The sequence below is a fragment of the Triturus cristatus genome, chromosome 4_1 (assembly GCF_964204655.1).
Source record: "Triturus cristatus chromosome 4_1, aTriCri1.1, whole genome shotgun sequence".
Classification (NCBI taxonomy): Eukaryota; Metazoa; Chordata; class Amphibia; order Caudata; family Salamandridae; genus Triturus; species Triturus cristatus.
The window spans coordinates 1,258,838,496-1,258,861,476 of NC_140585.1; the positions used below are offsets into that span (position 1 = coordinate 1,258,838,496).

General features: G+C 43.9%; 1 long non-coding RNA gene across 1 annotated transcript in view; it reads right to left on the reverse strand.

Annotated features, from left to right (window-relative positions):
- The window catches only part of LOC146856544 (uncharacterized), a 229,217-nt gene that overhangs the window by 12,704 nt on the left and 193,532 nt on the right, over nucleotides 1-22,981 (reverse strand). Inside the window, exon 2 of the long non-coding RNA XR_014980965.1 lies at nucleotides 2,383-2,522. This is a non-coding gene — a long non-coding RNA (uncharacterized LOC146856544). The remainder of the gene's footprint in view (nucleotides 1-2,382; nucleotides 2,523-22,981) is intronic.

The following is a 22,981-nucleotide window of genomic DNA, read 5'->3' on the forward strand; positions in this document are numbered from 1 at the left end:
GAAATGAATAGAAGAATATCATCTGCATACGCAGAAAGTTTCAACTGATCATTACCATAAGGAAAACCTGAAATGGAGGTATTGTTACGGATAGAAGACAAAAAGGGATCAAGCGCGAGGACAAAGAGTAAAGGAGATAAGGGGCAACCCTGACGAACGCCTCGCTGAAAAGGAAAATATGAGGAAACTTGGCCATTGACCAAAACCGATGCTTTAGGGGAAGAGTACAATAAAGAAATGAGAGAAATGAAATTAGGACCAAAACCATTCCAACACAATGATGCAAATAGGAAGGACCAATCGACCCGATCAAAAGCTTTCTCTGCGTCAACGGAAATAGCCGCTAAGGGAATAGAAAGAGAAGGAACCTTATTTAAAACATTAAGAAAGAGGCGAGAATTATCAGAGGTAAGGAGACCTTTAACAAAACCACATTGCTCTTTACCAATGAGATGAGGCATTAGAGGGTCTAAGCGAAGAGCCAACACTTTGGCAAACAACTTATAGTCCACATTTACTAAATAAATCGGACGATAGTTCTTGCAGAATTTGGGGTCACGACCATCCTTGGGAATAAGACATATGGTAGCTTCTTGAAATGTGCCTTCTGCCTTACCCGACAGATAAAACGATTGAAAGAGAGAAAGAAGTTTGGGAAGTAAAAGATCAGAGAAGTGAGAATAGAATTCAACAGAGAAACCATCAGGACCTGGAGTTTTACCTTTGGTAAGAGTATTCAAAGCTTCAGAAAGCTCATGTAAAGAAAGATCAACTTCCAGGTCAGGGAAACTGAGATGAGGCAACGAAGGTTTAGGAAGATTGTCGAAATAAGCTTGGATAAGAGAGGGAGAAGGAGAAGCTTCAGGTGTGTAGAGATTACGATAAAATAACTGAAACTGGTCAAGAATGTCCTGAGCCTTGTGCAATAACGTGTTGTCCGGGGAATAAATAGAATCAATGAAAGAGCGTTCCTTGCGTGATTTAAGATAATTAGCTAAAAGCTTCCCTGCCCTGTTGCGACCGCCATAGTAACGAGCACTACCCCGAAGAAGCATCGACGAAGCGTTATCCGTAGTAGACTTATTGAATTCAATCTTTGCACGAATAAGATCTGGAGGGACGGAATTATTAGGGGAAGAATAAAACTTATGCTCTAAAGATTTAATACGGGCAATAATTGATTTTTGCTTCTGAAGAAACCGTTTCTTCTTCTTGGAGACAAAATCAATAACAAACCCTTGAGCTGTAGCCTTAAAAGAGTCCCAGAGAAGATGGGGGGAGATATCAGAAGTATCGTTTAGCAAGAAGAAGTCAACGGCAAAGGAACGAAAAGAAGAGGAGAAGAAAGGGTCATCAAGAAGAGAGTTGTTAAATCGCCAACGCGAGGGCTTGGGATGCGGAGGAAGGAAATCAAGATCCGTAACAATAGGAGCATGATCCGAAATAAGTATAGGTTCAATAGAAGAAGAAAGGAGAGTTTGTGACAAGGAGAAAGAAAGAAAAATATAGTCAAGACGAGAAAAAGATGAGTGAGGAGGAGAAAAAAAAGAGAAGTCAAGAGTGTCAGGATGTAAGAGCCTCCAAGAGTCGGTGAGACATGCGTGAGAAATGGTATCTAGAAATTGTTTGTGAGGTAAAAACCGGACCGCTGACTTTCGGTCAAGAAAAGGATCCATAATCTGGTTACAATCACCACCTAGAATGAAAAGGTCATCTTTATGTTGAATATATTTGCTTGTAATTGAGGGCCAAAAAAGCAAGTCAGGTTGTGTAGGGCCATAAACATTAAACACAGTCAGAAAAACAGAATTGATTGGCAGCTTAGCTAATATCCACCTACCATCAGAATCCGTTTCTTGTAGCAAAACTGTACATTTTAATTTTTTATGACACAAAATAACAACACCATTCTTCTTATTGGTAGAAGGAGAAAATAAAACGGTACCCACCCAACCACGTTTTAGTTTGAGAGACTCAGCCTCGGAGAGGTGAGTCTCTTGTAGGAGAACTATGTCAGGGTTATATGAAGCAAGATGAGAAAGAATCCTCTGACGTTTAATGGGATTGTTAAAACCTTTTACATTCCAGGAGATTACTCTGAATTAACACACTGGGGAACTTGAACAAGAACAATACCTACAGCAACAGATAGAAGGAAAGATAATGAAAAAAAGTGAAAAAGAATAGAAGTTAAAACTAAAACATAGCCAGTAAAAACATAGCCAATACAAAGGGAAAATGATAAAACAGCGAAAGAAAGAAGGAGAGAAAAGGAAAGCAATAAATGGAAAGAAATCAAAAGGAAAGGAGAGGAAGGGTAAGAAGACAGAAGTACAAAAAAAGACAGTACAAATCCAAAAAGGATGACTGAAACCAACATACCTGAAGGGGACATGAAGAGGATAACGGGGTAGTGGAGAGACAAAACTAGAATGACCACCCGGAGCCAGGAGACCAGACCGCACCAGGACGAGATATGCAAGGATGAACCATGTACAGAGACAGGGGAACACATCAATCATCTAAACGAGAAAAATAAATACAAGAAACGCATATAAGTAACACAACAAACCATCAAGCAAATGAGAGATAATAATAAGAACGGGCTATAAGATAGGATATAAAGGAAAATAAAGCAGCAAAAGTAGCAACAGGTACTGAGAACCTTTATAATAGGAACTATAAAAAGTTAGCCAAAAAGCAATTTAGCAATATAATAAACATAAACAATGAAAAACCATTAGTAGGGAAAACCTGCAAGAAAAACCATTAGTAGAGAAAACCTGCAAAAAAAAAAAAACATTAGTAGAGAAATCCTGCAAGAAAAAAGTAGAGTTAGACAATCAGCCACTAGCAGAAGTAGAAGTATCCATGCCAGCGGTAGACTGAATATGAATACAATTCTTAAGTTCAGCAGGATCTTGAAAAGTCCAAGTCTGATTTTGATGAGTGACTTTGAAGGTACAGGGATGAAATAGGCCATATCTGGCACCAAGAGAGCGCAAAGGGGCACGAAGGTTCAAAAACTCTTTCCTTCTTGCTGCAGTAGCCGTAGAAACATCCTGGGAGAGAAAAACCCTCTGGCCCAACCAAGAAACTTGACGTTTGGATCGAGCCGCAGAGAGGACTAGAAGTAAGTCTGTGAATTTCAGAAAGAGAATAATGACACCTCGAGGCTTAGTAGAAGTTGATGAACGAGGACCAAGTCTATGAGCTCTTTGGATAGTGAGAGAAGTGGTAGCAGGCAAGTCCAAAAGTTTCAGGAGGAAGGAAGAGAAAAACAAGACGGGGTCATCACCCTCCAAAGACTCAGGCAAGCCATAAATGCGAAGGTTATTCCTCCTATTTCTATTTTCCAAATCCTCAGTGTGTTGCTGGAGGGCACAAACTGACTTTTCCAGGGAGGAGATACGTTGAGAATTAACTTGGATTTCTGAAGACTTTTGTTCCACAGAAGAGACTCTGCTTTCCATGTCTGACCATTTTTGTTCAAAACGCTGCATTTTATTATTAGTCTCCTCAACAAACGGCCGCAAGGCACGTATCTCTTCCAAGAGAAGTTCCATGGAGATGGAAGGTGATGAATTATCCAAAGGAGGAGAGTTTTGTTTCAGACGTTTGGACGACGTGATAGGAGGAGAAGACTTACTGGAAGATGGCTGAGATGAGGAGGAGCGATTAGGGACTGACGACGCCATTTGGTCAATGATAGAAGAAGCGTCAGTTGTTGAGGAGGACGAAGATGGCGTTGAGGAAGAACCTTTTGAGGGCACAAAAACAAACTTCGGGTTACGTAGCTTGCCCATAGAAGCTTGAGCAGACAAACTATATAGTAGTTGAAGGTGATATACAGCACAAGCGCAGGCAAATTCGTGGCTAAAGCATGAGATACCCCACTAAGAGTAGACAGGTCAAGCATGCAGGAACCACAGTGGAGGAAAAGATGATGCGCAGGAGGGACAAAATAAATATAAGTATGAATGAGTTCATCCAGGCTGGTGAATTAATACTGAATCAGACTGGTCCGAAGTGACTGACGTATAGAGGTGCAGCACAGGAAAGTAGCACAAGTTTTGCAGAGAATTGCCAACCGATGAACACTGAGGGGAGAGTCATTAGAAGTCAAAAACCTTCAGAAAAATCAGGAAGGTAGCGCAGAAACCAGCGTCAGTATTTAGAAAAAAAAAAGAAATCCGTCCTGGTGAAATGGAGGAAGGGAGCCAGTTGGACAACTGGGTTGATGACAAGGACGTGTGTTTAGTTAAATGACTCAAGACACAGAAGCTTCGCCTCCGTCTCAACTGCGCAGTACTACCAGTATAATACAAAAATAGGAGTAGTGCCAGGAGATTCTCATCGGACTTCAGTCAGATTCCTACAGATTTCCAGCCTAGGAACACAAGTCCTCAGAGTAGAAAGTGTCAGGAACTACATCGCCTGTCTCCCAAAAGCACATGAGTTTGGCGGCACTGGGAAGAGTAAAATAAGTCACTTGAAAATGAAGGAAAAGCAGCACTGAATAATATCAAATATGAATTCAAATCCACATGACAGATATCTGGTAGTAAATAGTGCGTCGCCTCAGTGAAAATCCATCAGAGCCACAAGAATTTGAAAGCTGCAAAGACTATTTTATATGTGCCCATAATAGCGAGAATATTACCGTAATATGCCTCTCAGGACCATCCAAACAGGCGGGGAAGACTCAGCGCACAAACAGGGAGCCGTGGCAGAAGCATTCCTTCGAGCGCGTTGTCTCACGAATGCGCTATCACGGAGACAAAATGGCGGACGCGCTGAGGCGTCTAGAAAATGCAGTGAAAAGGAGGCATTTCCTGCTTAGAAAATGTTCCCTCAGGCCTCACTCGGCTCACCACACATTCCGATGCTGAAGACTGCCATTGAAGTTGGGAACGGAGCCGAAAAGCCACCGAGAAGCAATTAGGCTCGTCTCGGTGCGGCGGAGCTCCGCAGTCAAGCGGCCATCCGAGTCGGCGTCCAAGCCATGCCCCCAGTAATTGGTAATTATTTTTTTTAACATTGCCGTCTGTATCAATCCATTTTTATTTTGTTTTCTGTATAAATTAAGTTGCAATGGGTATTTTTCCACATTTGACTGAGAAGTGTTACTAGCAAAAGGTTTCAGCAGTATACTGTGAAATAGCGTTATCTGACAACACTTGCATTGTAGAGTAAAACAAACAACTGTAGATCTGCACTTAATTAATCTTAATTAGGAAATCTATTGTCTTTTTTCATCTCCCCTACCTCTCAATCTGTACACCTACTGACCTGGCTCTGGATGATTTTTTCTACTGTCGATCATGAAAGAAGACCTATTTTCCCTATTTTTCTTTATTTAAAAATAAATACAGACAGGAAAATAGTTTTCTGTATGTAATAATCTGTAAAAATCAAATAAAATTGAAAACCGGGAGTCCTAATTATGACTCACTAAACATACTGACTCCCAGTCTCACAACTTCTCACTCACTACCTGTCCCTGACTAACACACACATGCTTACGCATATCTTCACACTTGCTCACACATGTGCATGCTCACTCTCACATAGACATACTCTAACCCACAAGCACGCACATATCATACTTTAAAATCGTTTTTCACTTACATTAGCTGCCACCAAAAGGCCCATTCCAGCTAACTGTGCTTCCTTTTTTATTATACCAACAGTGGATAATAGTATAGCGTACATTCCCAAAGGGCCTGGGGTCCAGCACCACATGAAAACAGGCAGAGCCTACTAGCAGCGTCCCTGTTGGCTCCTTCTCAATGCTGCCCAGTCCTCCTGGAGCCTGCAGGAGAAGTATGTTCCTGATGATCCTGTCAGGTGGAGTGTTGGGCATGAGAGGTCTTGAAGGGTGTGTTGCTTGGCAACACTTTAAGTAAACCTTACCTGATGGGGCAAATTGAAATAGTTGTACTTGCAACTGCTACTTGTATCAAGCTACAGCAGCCTGGAAATGACAAAGCTGTTTTTATGTTCAGACATAAATGTCCTGCTGTTCCAAGTGCTGCCCTTTGGAGCTCAAGCTCAAGGGTGACAAGGACAGTGCCAGGGGCCCAACAGTGACCCTGGCGACCTCTAAATGACGTCCATGGCATTAACCGTCCACAGCCCAGCTTCCGCTCCCATTATTCCTCGACTTTGTTTCTCTTTGACTATCTATCTATCTATCTATCTATCTATCTATCTATCTATCTATCTATCTATCTATCTATCTATCTATCTATCTATCTATCTATCTATCTATCTATCTAGCTATCTATCTATCTATCTATCTATCTATCTATCTATCTTGCTATCTCTTTCTATCTCTCTGTCTGCCCATCTATCTATGAATCTATGCATGCCATGGCAGTGAAATTAAATGTGTCCTAATGACACATTATGCAGCTGTAATAATAAAAACACATTCACTCTTTTACCATAGTATTATGGTCCAATTTCTTCCAATTGTGCAGACTCAAGAGTCTTTCAAATATGTAGGCGTGCTAGCCATCCAATCGTGCAGGCCCCCCTACCTATCAATCATACAGTGACCCTTGCCTTCCAATCATGCATGCTCCGTAGCCTTCTGATTGTGCAGTTTTCATACCAGTTCAATTTCACCAGCACCAGAACCTTCAAATCCCAGTCACTAGACCCCTAAAACCGTCCAGGCTCTGATAGGAGTCTAGTCTTACAGTCATGAAAACCATATGTGGCTCAAGATTGTGAAGCATGATGGCACCTTTCATCTGTGAGCACATGCACTTAAGGATTCTTTAGAGGTGTTTGGTCTTGCACACCTTTTGAAGTCACCCATCTCTCTGGTCGTTTTTAAGTCAGCAGCAGAATCACAAGTCACAGCCATTTCTCGCATAAATGTGATGGCGTATCGCTTAACTGAGGTCCAACTTATTGTTCAATACTTAGCTCGTTTTATCAACCAACAAGGGCTTGCATGACTGGCACTTGTCAATCTTCGTGAGCCTTCAAGAGATTGAGAGGGGCTGGGACATGAGCCCTGTGCTTTACATGTTGGCTTCCATTGGCCGAGGCGTTTTAAAGTCAGTATAGTTTCTGCTTAGGTTGCCAACCTTGATTGCTCTTCCACTGCTTTCGTCCTTCATTGGGTGTATTAATTCAGCAGTAGGCGGTATCCCTGTTTTTAATAAATAAATACATAAATTATTTTTAAAGAGAAAAAAAATGCTGCATGTTTATAACTGCAGTTACCAATCGCCGCGCTTGCCCTTCTGTTATCCTTTTACTCATTCCCAGCATCTCTGTCTGGCCTGGTATTTTTGCTGTACGAACATACAGTATCCCTTTGCCCCCATGACTCAGCTGCCTAGTCCTTATAATAGTTATAATTTGTTTGTCTTTTTCTAGCGTGCCCTCACCCATCACACAGCCAAGTGCTGCATCCAATAAGACAATAACCACACTTCAGTGATGTTCATGCATGACATGAAAACCCTTCCCTAATAGACAAGAAACAAAAACACCACCTTCTCAACCACACACCCTACAGGCTGCAGCTTGGTATCTGCTTAAGTGAGCGCTTCAGCATACCTCATAGGGGGTAGTAAGCACCATACAAATGCTAAAATAAAATAGTGACCAGTTTAATGTCTGGAGGACAAAAATGTTGTAGTAAGCGCCCTTCCATAATTATAGTTGGAGGGGCCACACAACATTGGATCAATATTTGTGGGATGCAAATCATTGAATGAGATTATTGGCCAAATGGAATTTAAATAATGATAAATACAATCTTTGGCCTGCTAGTCCTCATCCTCCTACTTTTGCTGAGAGGCAGTTTTAGTACTATTGACCGCATGTTTGTATTATTACGCTGAGGTCAGATCTGATTCTAGAGTTATATTTGGAATTTTTCATGATCATATGACACCTGCTGTAAAGATCGCTGTGTGCCCAGCAATTGTGGGCGGATTAAAATAGCTGTAAAATAACTCTGGCGGTTAATGCAGTTCTGGGAAAGTTCTGGTTTTTTTTCCAGTCACAGTTGTAATCCATAAATTAGATACTTGTTAATGTGCCAGCTGCAAAGCAAACTGTATAACATGCGGATCACAGATATGTAATTTTTGCAGATAGGTAAGTGGACTAGTGTTTGACACTGATATCATTTTGTTACTTCCAGTTCATGTTGCAATCCTTCTAATATAGCACTATTTACCATTAGTCAAGGAACTGCATGCAAACTATATGTCATCGGATTAGATCCTTATTGTTTCAATCTTTACTTATGCTAAGGTTACACAGAAGGGCTTCCCTGGGAATAAAGTCTTGTTAGTACAGAAAACCCCAATCACTATATTTTGTTTTATGCCATGACTTTGTGTTTCTCCTGACTGTTCACTCGTAACATATAACATTTACAAGTGTGGACAATAGGTGACGCCTACACCTTATACCCCTCAATGTCTTAAGTAACATTTCCTGCACATTGATTTACACACTTGTATGATTTACTGTGTCTCTGTGTATGATGTAAAGTGCTTTGACACATGGGCGTCCGCAGAAATTTTTCCAGGGGGGGGCGAACCTGGCAAATGAAGGGGCGTGGCTAATGTTAATCAATGGGGGCGGGGCTAAAATGGCAGACAATCAGGATCAGGTAATGTTCAGGCCAACCTGAGAAAAACAAGCATTGGCATAGCCAATAGGTCTCGCCTTTGGGACCTTATGACTGACTCACTGACTGAAGAACTTATATAGCTCACTTTTGCCGAGGCGTCTTGGCGCTGGGTAAGTATGATGCCGGCAGTATAAGTATTTAGTTCTGCAGCAGGTCCCAAAGGCGAGACCAATTGGCTATGCCAATGCTTGTTGTTATATCTGGGCATGTTGAGAGGCTAGGGGACTGGGTCTCGATGTCTGGTTGGGAGCACAGCAATGACCTACTCAATTTGAATGCATAGGTAATACAACCGGAGGGGTGAAATGAAAGGTTCGCTACCAGGAATAACAGGAAGGTAGAAAGTTAGGCTGGTTAGAAAGATAAGGAGGGGTAGAGACAGGCATGGTGGTGAGGGGAGAAACAGATGCATGCTAGGAGAGCGCTGTGAGGGAGTGAGGCGAAATGGGAAGAGGCACTGAAAGGTAGGTCGGGTAAAGACCGTAGTAAGGCAAACAGAAGGGTAGCGAGGGGTGAAGGGTAGACAAAGAAGTGAGGTGTAGAAGAAAAAGATTCAGGAGCAGCGACAGGTAAATCAAAGCTGGAGAGGGGAGAAAAACGCAGTCGTAGAACGTGAGGGGGCCAGGTAGAGAGAGGGAGAGGTGTGTCATAGACATGTAGAGACAGCTGAGGAAGAGGGAATAATAAAGACTGAGGTAGACAGGTGAGGTAGAGGGGTGCGTTGATATAATGGAAGTGCAGAGATGTGCCACAGATGTTACTGAAGAGGAAAAGAAGTAGAGATATTGAGAAAGATGTAAGGCACTAAAAGAAGTAAGGGGGTGAACAGAGGTAGAACGAGTGGAAGGGAAGAGAACACGTAGAAGATGAATGGCAGGGTAAAATGAGCGATCAGGCAGTGAGTGTGAGGAGTGGGATACAGAGGCATATGTGGCAGTGAGCGTGATGTGCGGGGTACAGAGGGATATGTTGTGGCAGTGTGCACAAGGTGCGGGGTACAGAGGGATATGTTGTGGCAGAGCGCACAAGGTGCGGGGTACAGAGGGATATGTTGTGGCAGTTAGCGCAAGGTGTGAGGTACAGAGGGATATGTTGTGGCAGTTAGCGCGAGGTGTGGGGTACAGAGGGATATAAGGCAGTAAGCGCGGGCAGGGCCGGCTTAAGCGCTCGTGGCGCCCAGTGCGACAATGCTTTTTGGCACCCCCAATGACCACCTCCACTACAGGTTCTTCATAACCATCCTTTCACAGCGCCCCTCAAGCCTCCGTAACCATTCAGTCTCAGGTGCATTTAATTCATTTTATAGCGCCGCTCCTATCCGTGTAAGGTGTCAGAACACTTTACATTACACAGATCACATAGAGACAAACAATCATAAGTGTGTAAACAGTGCATAGGAAATGTTACATAAGAGAGAGGACAAGAAGGTGTAGGAGTCACAGGTCATCCGTACAGGTAGGCAGGATAGTTTAAGAGGGCTTGGCCAGGAGAATCAGAAACCTAGAATTTAAAACCTAGCACCATGGATGGGGGGTTCCCTTTATTAATAAGAATTGATTTCTACCCAAATAACCCATTTTGCCACATTAGGATAATGAAAAGCTGGGGGGAAATCATAACGCTCTAGCCCATACCCTACAGTTTGCATGCATCTTTCATAACAGTTACTTGCTCACTGTTCCACATTAGGATTTTAACTCATAAAGAGTTATCAACAATATGGTCTCTCTGACAAAAGTGTAACCCACTGACCTATTTACATTACATTATACGCACTTTGTGAGCTGCACGTTCTTTGCAGCAAGCATAGTAACCCTCTGCGCTACCTTAGGATGAGGAGAAACTTCCATTACACAAAACTTCGATCTCTCCCTCTCTAAGAAGTGCATTAATCACTGCAGTCATTTAGACATTTTTATTGGTGGCTGAAAATTTCTAGGAGTCCAGGAAAGAAGCAGGTGCTTTTAAAATCATATTAGCGCCCCCTACACAAAGTCAGCACCCGGGGCGGTGGCACCGGTCGCACCGCCCTAGAGCCGGCCCTGAGCGCGGGGAGTGGGGTACAGGGGGATATGAGGCAGTGGGGAGTGGGGTGCAGGGGGATAGGAGGCAGTGAAACACAGGGTCAGCATGGCCTGCCAGACATGATAAGGTGCATACTGGCAGATAGATATGTTATTGACACGAGTCTGTGTACGTTTTGGTGGGATCTGAAATCTGGGCTATGGCGCAACCTCAATTTTTGACTTGGGAGAATAATGCATCGACCCCCCCAGAACTTCATTCAGAAGACCTCTTGCTCTCAAGCTACACTGTGTTAAAAACAGTGCTTAATTTGAGCCGGTGCTTTCCGGTGCTCAGCACCGGAACTTATTTCACAGGGCCGGGGCTATGATTTCTGAACCTGCAGGTAGTCGTCTCAATATTAATTATTCCATTCCAAAATATAAAGTATAACATACCTTGCCATGGTGACTGGCTGGTATGTGTTCACAGGCAGGCATACACCGGTTCAGGCAGGCATGATTGTGTATCACCACGTTAGTGATGATGTCATCACACCTGTCACGAATTCAAGAAGTCATCGTCAAAAAATGGCTTGCGTTCGATTCCCCGAGTCTGTTGCACCCTGCCATTGCCTGAGCCTCCCATTGGCTAATTGTAGGTGGGGGCTAGCTCATGACGGATTTCAGGCAAGGAAGCTCCGAGAGCTCATTTGGAACTTGGGAGTGAGGTCACGAGGAAGAATAAACTAAATTAAGTGTGCATTTTCAAATTGCTTCGTGACCAGAGTGGTATAGATGGCAGCCCTACATTGCTGCTATCCGCAATGTGCTCAATACGGCTGTGGCCGAGCACAACTTTTGTGCGCCATGGAGTCACCTGTTTGTGCGCTGCCCCCCAGCATGCTAATTGTTCAGCGCATGAGTCCAGCAGGCGCCACAGCCATACACACCGGCATTGGCAGCATTACGGTCGGGGACAATGCTTGTGCTGTAGCAGTCAGGGTCACAGCAAGCTCAGCATTGGATGCCGATGCCGTTGTCACCCCTGGACCTACTAATTGCAGGAGGCACTAGCACTGACCTAACCTGCTGTGCTGGAGCAGCCGCCTGTTCCGCAATGCACTGATCGATATGTGCAAAAAAGCATTTTATTTTGGTGTGCATTTCTTTTTTTTGCACTCGTGTCGTGTCGGTTTAGATAAAGAATTAAAATACATGTCACCTTGCCCTTCTTTAGGAATGACAAAATAGCAGGGACATGTACAGGCTAGAGACAGGGCTGAGAGCACTAGTAAAGATGAGAGAGAGCAAAGAGGGGAAAGAAACAAGGAGAAGAGAGGGATAAAACACAGCAGAGTAGAAGAAAAGGAGGAGAGCAAATCAGATACAGAGAGAAAGAGAAGGCAGACATGGTGCGCAGCAGACAGTGATAGAAGGGAGAAGATAGATTGAAAGGATGTAGAGGACAGGACATGACAGAGAGAAAAAAAGAGCAGAGAATGGATAAAACGGAGATACAGCTAATCACTGCTAGAAGAGTGAAAGTAAAGAGCCAAGATCGAGGGGAGAGAAAGCAGAATATGGATAAAAAGGAAGATGAAAACGGGCATGGGTAGAATGCATAAGGAATAGAGGGCAAATCAGAAATACAGGGAAGTAGGTAACACACCAGGTGTGACAAAGACGATAGAAAATGATTAGAGAGGTGAGAGGATAGACTCTTAGAGAAAAGACCTATGGGACAAACATCAGAGCAAGGTTAGAAGATAGACTGAGGCAGTGCTAGTGTTGAAGGTGGGGCACACCAGAGATAGAAGTGGGCTATGGCCTCCTTGGAAACATTTTCGGCACCGGCACTTCTGCTTTTGCAAATTAAGCACTGGTTAAAAGGAGGTCTTTGTGTCCAGACCTAACCACTCGTGCTTGTGGCGCGCAGCTCAAACTGGCCATTGTCATTCTGTTTGTGATAATCAGCCACAGACAGCATGACAATGGGCGGGAGGGGCTGCGAGGAGGAGTGCGAGGCGCCCGATCAGGGAGTTGAGGCCTCTGGCAGGGAACAGCTCTGCTCCCTGCAGGGCCCGTAATTACGGACAAAAGGCGTCTGTAAAAGCATGGATGGCCGCAAGGGGGGCAAGGAGGAGCACTCCGGGGGGGGGGGGGGGGCAAGCGCCCCTCCTTGCCCCCCCCCCCCCTGCGGACGCCCATGCTTTGACACCCTACCTTTCACTCAATAGTGCTAGAAAAGAACAGAAAAAAAAATTAGAGGGTGAAATTTGAATCATTATTAGTGTACTTTCTCATACACACAGATAAATCTTGCATTCTCACAGAGCATGCACTTTTCTTACACAGAGGTAGTTGAACAAAGTAAAAAAACTTGACTAAATTATAATTTCGCTGAAGTGCTTGTGAAGTGATAAGTTATGTGCCTTTATTTACTTCCATTGAATTGGCATCAAGATGGCTTGTAGCCAGGATGGTACTTCAAAAAAAGAAGGGCTGATGTCCCTTTAAATCAAGCCGTTGTTTGTGCCCAGATCGAAGGGAAAATAAGAAAGGCCCTTCGCTGCCTGCAGGTTGATGCACCAAACATAATGCAGACGTGTGGGCGCTGATTAATTCTGTTTTGCTGTTGGAAAATGACACCAGGACAAATTCAACATATTTCCCTGTGTGGTTGGATCCCAGATCTGTCCCGGATATAGCTTTAATGCCTATAGGCCAGTCCCATCCTGAAGATGACTTCATGATACTGAAGTTCCTCCGCACAACATGCAGACAGCTCATCACTTCAGCCAAAGTAAAGTACTATACTAACCCCAGCATTGAAACCCACAACAGAAGCAGATCCCTTTTCAAGACAGTAAAGCAATGCATCCACCCAATGCCAGGCCCACTTACTCTTCACACCAGAGAAACGTGTGATGCAATTAATCTGTTCTTCCGTGAAAAAGTACAGAGGGTCCGATAAAGCACAAACACTAAGCCTGCTTCATCTCTTTCACCTGTCCCATCCCGTAGAATCTTGCAATGGGCAACCTTCACATTCCTATGTCTCACAGAGCTCACCAACACACTCAACTCCTTAAAATGCAATTCTTAAAAAATATGACGTCTTACTCTGTTCCTTCATCAAAGCTCTCTCTAGGGATGGTCTCTCACCCTCTACTCACTATCGTCAAAGTTTCCCTCGCTCAAGGAATCTTCTCATAAGCTCTCAAGACAGTCCAGACCCAGGCACTCCTAAAGAAACCTACACTAGACCTTGATAACTTCGCCAACTACCAGCCCATCGCTCACCTACCATTTATCTGGTTTCCTGAAATGTAATGTTTTGCATTTGTGAAAACTTGAACTTTGGCTAACTTAGAGAATTTACGTCTCAGACTTCATTTTGCCTGTGACATTTGATCATACCACTTGAATAGACTTCCCTAGAGTAAATATTTGAGTGTGCTCCACAGGAAAGGTCAGCGACCTTCACAAGCTGTTCTGAACAAAATTATATTAATTCAAGGTTGAACCTGGCTGTTCCAGGGAAAGTCGCACACGATGTAACCATTTTTGTTCCCCATACAGGTGGTGTTTGTGAGAAACTCTATGTTGTAGAATTATGCATATTTTGTTGAATGTACTGCTTTGTAAATGTTTCTCTTTGCTTTGGTTTGATTGTTTTAGACTATGTGAACCATGCATAATCATAGTAAATTTATGAAATCCTTTGTTCAGAAACCTATAAAAGAGTGTGTTTTTTTAATGTGATCGGAGACCCTTTCCCACTCACCTTAGGAGTCAAATCCATACTGAATTGCTCTCCCATATTTTTTCACTTTTCAATTGATGACTTGAACTTTACTGAGTTCTTAATTGATTCTGTACTTTAATTGACCTTTGCACTCTCATGTATTGACTAATTGATTTTGGCCTTGCTAAATTGAAAAGTTTTTTTTTTAAACATTTAAGTTGAGACCTCTGTCTGTCATTCCTCGAGGACCAAATGGGTTCTACATACCTGTCACTTAGCATTGCCATTTAGAATGGCATCATTTAGGCAGGTACGGCAGGCAGCACACAAATCCGTATCAGGATTGCAGCACTACAGATCAATCAGGTGTGTACAGAGTGAGAACTGTGGTTGTGAGCCATCATTGGCAAGATTGTTTTAAATAAAGTATATTCCAAGACCCCACATATGAGATGTATCTCCTGCGTGACTACCAGTCTGGCTTCAGCAATACGGAGACCGCTGCCTTACGCATCATAGACAATGTCCTCCTGAAGACTGATGAGGATGACTTATGCTCCTGATATTGCCAGGCCTCTCAGCTGCCTTCAACATAGTTGACTATCCCAGCCGCATAACATTAACAAGTGTTAAAACAGAAAGGAAAGGCAGAAGGCCTTTTCCATGTATTCACCCAGAATATGGAACAATATCCCTGTATCTAACAGTGCCACCCCAACACTGCTCCAATTTAGAAAATGGTTTAAGACTCAATGCATTAACTATCCACAATCCAGATATCTCTCCTAACATCCTAACATTTATTAACTATATATATATAATATATGTATATATATATATATATATATATATTTATACACAAACACATACAAATGTTTTCAACATCGTGATGCCATCATTCGAGTTTTTTAAGAAGGGCTGTTAGAGGAGACCCCAAATGCTACAGAAAAAATACCCCATATTAACTCTAGGCAAAATACGGTGGCGACCCGAATCTGAGATTGAGCAACATCTAATCGAATTTTGACTAAAGTACAGCATGAATTTAGAGCTGGTTTGTACTCAATGGAGCAGCGCTTTAATTGCCTTAATTTACATCTGCTTTCTTGAAAATATGTGCCCGCTACTGGGGTACCTTGAATCTGGACTCTATTGACCTACATTCAGCTTTTGATTAAGTAAATAGGATGAATCTTTGGACCATTCGCTTTTTTATGGGGTAGACTCACGGTTGTTAATTTTTTAAAGCAGAAGCATAGCCATTTCTGTGCCAAAGTAAGATATGATTCAGTGGGCAAGTCTTCTGAGAGTTTTGACTTAATCAGTACAATTCGGCAGGATTGTGTCCTGGTTCACCTCCTTTTCACCTATACAGATCAGTTCAAGGTATGTCTAGGGTGGTGGGGTTGGTATACTCCCAGGCTGGGCTCTAAATCCATTACAGCTCTGCTATATGTGGATTGTGTGTTCCTTTGGTAATGGGCAGCTAATGGTTTTAACAATCTGCTTGACAGATAGCTGTTCTTAATGAACATACTTAACTTAGACACAGACCTATCTAAAACTTTTATTTTACCCGCGGGCCACAAATCTTATAGGACACCATCAAAGTTCATGTTTTAAAGAAAACAATTTGTTTTTCTAATCTAGGGGTACCCCTCGGAAAGAGTAACAGATGATCTAATCTTTTATAGTCTACAAGCCTCAATTAATACAGTTAGTAGGGGAAAATCTTTAAATTTGATGGCCACAAAGGGAACAAGCCACTCCATGCTATGAAAGTCATGTAAAGTGGTACACGGGTCTCTGCTGACATGTATGGAGCACGTGTTTGGGCCACCACAGACATTTCCAGGTCTATGGACTATTTGCAGGCATTTCCTGGGTGTATACCTCAAAGATCCTGTAACTAAATTTGCCTCAAGGAACTGGGACTAGGTTACTTGGAAGTTAGGATCAACGCTGCCCCAATCTTTTTTAGGATCTCACGTTGGACTGATTGTGGCCGGCCTACAGATAATTTAAATTGTTTGTACCTGGACACAAGATACAAGACAACATGGCTAAGCTACATCAGAAAAACCTGTTATGAACGAGGCCATCGGGAATCGGTGGGGTCGGGTAGAAGTATTGAGCTTGTGCCCATGTTATAGTCTATAATTTCTACATATCTGCTCTATTTTACAATGTTGGAAATTGACAAACTATAGAGTGTCTTTTATATCCTTACAGGTGTTATAGTCCCTTTTTTCATGCTGTGGATTGTTTTTTAAATGTGACCATCAAAATTAATTCAAACATACATGATTAATTATTTTTTTTAATTAAAGTGTATCTTAAATGGTTTTATTTACTATTAATCCTTTGATGTTTTGATTTTAACCCGAAATAAATGTGTATTATTGATTGATTTGATGCCATGTGATGAAATTTAAGACTAAGAAATTCTCCAAGTAAATAAGATAGAATGTTACTTCCAGAAATATTTAATTGTGCATGCACTACTTATGGAAATTAGGCAGAATTTTTTAAGCATTAATTTTTTAAGACCCGTACTTTATGAATGTAAAGTATTGTGATCTAGTTTTAAATTACAACCTATTCCCACTTGTAAAAAAAAATCCTTTTTTTTTAATTTTAAAAATACGCTTTTGTCCAAATCTTCTCATGGAATGTCAGAGATAGTTGAAATACATTTAGATGCCCTTTTAAGGTCAATGATTTTCGATATCCTTTGGAATTTATTACGTTTGCTTTAGGTGTCACTGGCCTTAGGATCCTGCTGGCTCAGAACATCTGGTCACAGAGGCCTGGGGGTGTTCCAAACCTACAGACCCCAGGATCATTAGGATCTGGGTGTGAGATGTGTACTCCTGTGTGCACCAGAACCGTCCAGTCCTATCAATACCACAGTCTCTTCAAGTACTACAGCAGTCACTCCCTGTGCTGAAATGTGGACAAAACTGGTACTGAAATTGCGAATCCTACCTTCCAATCCAATTGGGCCTCAAATACTTCAATCCCGTAGGCCCTAGGGCCTTCCCTTCACACAGGACCTGGGGTCTTTCAATCTCAAGTCTCGAGGTCTCTAATTCTACAAATCCCGGCGCCGTCCCATGACACAGGAACACGAGTCTGCCAATCTCACAAACTGTTGAGCCTTCAAATTCAGAGGCTCTCCAGTTTTCCAGTCACAAAAGGCCTTTAACTCCACATGCCCAAAACCATTGACAATGAAGCCTTCTAATGTCCAGCCTTGCAATCATGAAGCCACAAGGCCCTCCATACCTAACCCCACCAGATTCCTCCTATTACACCGATCTGGATGGAGCCTTCCATTTCTGCGGACCCTGGAAGCTTCAAATGAACAGATCACATGAGTGTTCGTACCCAGGAGCCTTACAGTGTTGCATACAAGGATCCTCCAAATCTATAGGCCACTGATCCCAGTGACTGCAGGCCCTGAAGCCCTTCCATCCCAAAGGCCCTGAAGCCCTTCCATCCCACAGGCCCTGAAGCCCTTCCATCCCAAAGGCCCTGAAGCCCTTCCATCCCACAGGCCCTGAAGCCCTTCCATCCCACACACCCTGGAACATTTGAATCCCAAAAGGCTTAGGAGTCCTTCAGTCACTCACATCCTTCTTCAAGCAAATCCCACAGGCCTTTGACCCCACCAACCCCACTCAACCTGGTGTCGTTGAATCCCAAAGGACCTGGAGGCCTTCCATTCCTCACACCATGGAGCACTCCAATCCCACAATCAAGTGAGCCTTCAAAATCGCAGACCCTGAAGCCCCCAATCCAACAGAACAAAAACACCACCCCACTCTCTTACAGCTGAGTAGGTCTGTGAGCTGGAGTAATCCTGGAAACTCCCATCACAATGCACTGAAACCAGGCGTACACCAAAATAGGCTACACCACCACAGGAGCAGATACACGGCTTTAGTAGCAGTATACTTGTAGTCAGAGATCCTAAAGCAAGCATGGTAATAACCAGAAATACAGATCAGTATGCAAATAACACAAGTATGCGAGTAGTATAACATTTACCACCGCTAGGAAGAAAGTGGTTGGGCGGAATGGAGCATAATTGTTATTAAAATGTATTCTCTGCAGGTTCAGTATATTAAACACACATCTTGGCACATCAGAGGCTTCAGAGGGGCAAAGCGAGGAAGATTTAAAGCTAAGTAAGGAAGTGCCTCATGGCAAAAGACATGAAATGACAGCAGTCCCACAGACAGCTCCAACAAGACGAGATTTACTGAGATCGCCAGCGAATTCCCCAGGCAGGAATTTCACAATGAATCCTCGTTCAGTGATGTTGCAGGAATTAATTTTTGACATTGGTATCTGGTACAAATGAAGGCACAAGAATGACTTCCAAATCTCCACACTGGTGGTAAAGCTGATCTGCTGTCTACAGCAACCCCCACAAATCACTTCAGACACTGAATAAGAGGTCAGAGTCCAAAGCAACGATCTGGCTCACTCTACAATGCCCACAAAGCAATGGGTTCACAGGATGCCTACGAGGAGTCATGTAATCTCAGTCAAGTACTCTGCAGGACGTCTTTCGAGCAATTACAGGTTATGAGTAACAACCCACAACTGATTGCAGATTCTGGAGTGTTGCCGCTGTGTTAAAGTTGCAGATACTTCAGAGTTCTCAGTCTGCTCTTCCAACTGTCAATCATGCTGCAGTCCCTGGAACATTTTCAACTCTGGAATCTTCCAATCCTGCAAGCAGATTGGCTACCCAATCTTCTGTGAACCAAATCTTCCAATACCACAATCTCTGGTGTCTTCTAGTCCTGCAGTCACAGAGTCTTCCAATGTGGCAGACATGGAAACTTCCAATCTCAGAGGCCATAATGGTTTCTAATCCTACAAGCCACAATGCCCTGGAATCCATAGGCCACTGAGCCTTCCAATCCTACAGGCCCTCCAGCCTTCCAGACACACAGACCACAAAGCCTTCAACTGCACAGGCCATGCAGCTTCCAATGCTGAAGTTCAGAGGGCAGCCAAGCATTGCAGGCCAGAGAGCATTACAACCCCACAAGTCCTCAACCCAGACTTACAACCCTGGCCATGCCGGTACATTCCAATCCTGCAAACTTGAGAACCTTCCGGGCCTTCAAGTACACAGTCTTTCAGCCCTTCAAGCCCTAGTGCAGTGTCCTCAGTCCTCCAATCCCTCGGCCCTCTGGGCCCTCACATCTTACAGCCTTCTAACCACTGGGATCTCCAGTCTGCAGGCAGTTTTCTTGCATTCCCACAGGTGCCCAGCCGTCCACTTTCTCAGGCTCTGTAGCCTTTGAATCCCAGAGGCTCTCAAATAACCTGGTCCGTGTGGCTCTCGAACCTTCCAACGCCACAGTCCGGGATCCATACAACCCTTGAGTTACCAAACCATCAGACCCCGGTGGCTTTCAAGTCTTCCAATCCCAGAGTCCTCCTCGCCTTCCAGTTCCTGCAGCCGTCGAGTTTTCTAATCCCAGGGGTTCTCGAATGTTCCTGCCCCAGTCCCGTCGAGCAGTTCGACCCGGGTGACTCGGGTCTGCAGCCCGCCTGCCCTGCTGTCTGTCCTTCCCGTCCTGCGCCCCTGGAATGCTAACCAGGGCACCGCCGGAGCTCGGAGAAGCCATTCTCCTTCACAGAACTGCTGAGCTCAGCGCTTCGCTTCCCGGGGTGTTTATTTTGTACAAAATCGCTGATCCTGTAAAGTGTCGAGAAACATCTGGGAATTGGCGCGAATAGAAAGATGGCGTTGTCACTTGTGCAGCTTTCTGTGCCCTGGCTTCGTGCTGACTAGGCAGCCTGTCTCTGGCTCTCACAAACACGGGCAGCTTCCGACCCGGGCAGGCTGTCACTCTCCCTCACTCTAACAGAAATCTCCAAGCACAGGTATTATGAACCTCACACACACACCTCTCTAGCGCTCCCACTGGCGTCAGTCTCTCATTCGCTCACACGCAGATAATCGGCCGCTGTATCTCACTCTGCTCTCCCGGCGGAGGCCGTCTTTACTGTCTACCATAACTGTACCTGAAAAGGCTGCCTGACACTTTCCAACAGAATATATACATTTGAGGCATCCTGTCAGGGGCATAGCAAGGTGCCCCTGGCGCCTAACGCAGCAAGAAACATGCCCACTTTCCCCCATGTTTGGTGCTTAAAGATAGTCATAACTGGGCCAGTGGCCCCTTCACACACCTGGGCTCAATGCCACTGCATCTGTAGCACTTATAAAAGCGTCACTTCCTCAACAGTTCCAGTCAGCTTTGAGGTTGCCTATCTCGCGCGTGCACGCACGCACACGCACACCCCACCCACACACACCGTCAACAGTGGGGACCATCACACATGCACACTGTTAACTGTGGGGGGAGATGGAGAAAAGCAACACACTGGTAGAGAGCACCACAGGGGCCGGAGGAGAAGCGCGTGATGGCAGAACAACACAGAGTGCATGCCGGGGTAGTTTGGTGGAGGCAGAAGCACGAGAGAGCAGAGCAGGAGGGAAAGAGCAACACTGGGACAACGTAGAAGCAAACAAGGGAGAGAGAAACATGGGGTATCAGGAGGGTATTTGGTGGGGTGAGAAGCACACGAGAGGGTAGAGCTGGAAAACACATGCACTCTCATAGAGTGCTTAGCTAAAAAGTAACAAGCATTTGCAATGCAATAGGTCTCGCATTTATAAGAGTTTGAGCAATTGGCATTGTAAAATTACAATGCCTTTTATTTATGTTTTGGTTTTTAAAACAAATAAAAGGCATTGTCATTTACAATGTCAGTAGCATAAACTCGCATAAATGTGAGACCTATTGCATAATTCTGTACTTGAGGAACGATCATGACGTTTGCGAAAGATAATTTGAATATGCATGAATATTGATCCAGAGTGACGAGTATGATAAAAGTAAAGAGAATATTTTGCTGTTTATTATCTTATTTGTAAGTTATTAAGGACTAGTTACCCACCACCTGGGCGCATGCCGACGCTCAGCTTCATGACTCTATAAAGCTCTTGGACGCAACGTAGTTTGACACTAATTTATACAGCTCGCCGATTAACTATTGCACATGTTAATCTCTGCTCTCCAATAAACCAACTCAATCTCAGAACGAACGTCGGACACAATCAATTGATGGTTTTCATATCCTTCAACACAGGAAACTCAGAGTACAAATATAAAAGCTGTGGAAATTGTGGTTGGCGAGCAGTAAAAGAAGGCGTGGCACTTTTGGAACAGGAGCTGATAGTTTGAGTGTTTACAGCATGACGGGCGAGGGAGGGGGCTAGAGCGATTGTTGAATGTGGGTCAGTGCTATTAATCTAAAAGGGTGCATTTTCGTAGGTCTGTACGTAATTTAAGTTAAAAAAAAAATTATGTTTGTGTGCTGAGTGTACAATCATGTGTTCCCATGGTATTAATCTTAAAGGGTGCATTGTGTGGCCCCATTGTAAAAGTAAAAGCGTGCATAGCGCTCTAAATAAATTAAAAGTGCCCGTTATTACAAAAGCTGGCGTCCCACCAGTGCTCTTTCGATAAACTGAGTTAAACAATGCGTTACTAAGCAGGGACTTACAAAGCCTGTAAATGAATAAGAAGCAACCATTTACAAACCACTGCAACAGGAGACAATTGAAACTAGTATGAAGCTTTTTGCCTGTCACGCTCTGAGGAAGTTGGCCAGGAGTTTGTTTGGTTTGTTACTAAGGGAGGGGGTGGCAAATGGTGAGCACTTTCGCGGCCGCTTTGATGTTCTCAGTGGCCGCGTGGCTCAAATGTAAATGTAAATTGATACTTGTATAGCGCACTACTCACCCGCAAGGGTCTCAAGGCGCTTGTACGAATACCGCTGTGGAACCCATCCTGGCTTTCCATGTGAGGCGTCTACTCCTGGGCACCCCCAAGGAGGAGGCCAGGCTCACTGAGAACATCAAAGCGGCCGCGAAAGTGAATCGTCAGACTGACAAATGGTGCGCGCGCCCGGAGCACATGCACTTTATTTGGAGGCCTGAAAAGCACTAGTTTGCACTTCCAAATCCCCCCTTTACTAAAGCTCTTGCCAGAGCAGCGCTAAAGCGCTGGCTCAGGCGAGGCCTAAAAAGGTGTTCCCTTAAAGTGAGAAGTGAAAGGATACAGGACAGACAATCAAAAGATTGGCAAAACATGGCATGCTCCTGGGGAGGGACAAACAAGAAGAGGATTGCAAACCATTGAATAAGGAGCAAGCAAATGAGAAGGACAATAAAGTAAATACATTGTGAGCGAGGGCTGTGCTGTGAGCCCACATGTAAGTTCTAAAGAGGTCTTTCTCAACCAGACAGCTTGCACTTTCCGGGGATGAGATTTACAAGCGATCTCTCGGTCACTGCCACATACACTCTGTGAGCATTCTGTGCTAACACATTTTGAAAGTACTCACTGTAATATATTAAAGCACACTGCAGAGGTCCCAGAGCACACTGGCCCTCATATAGACGTATTACTATATTTATGAGAACCCACAGGGCTGGCTATTCATGGCACACTTGCA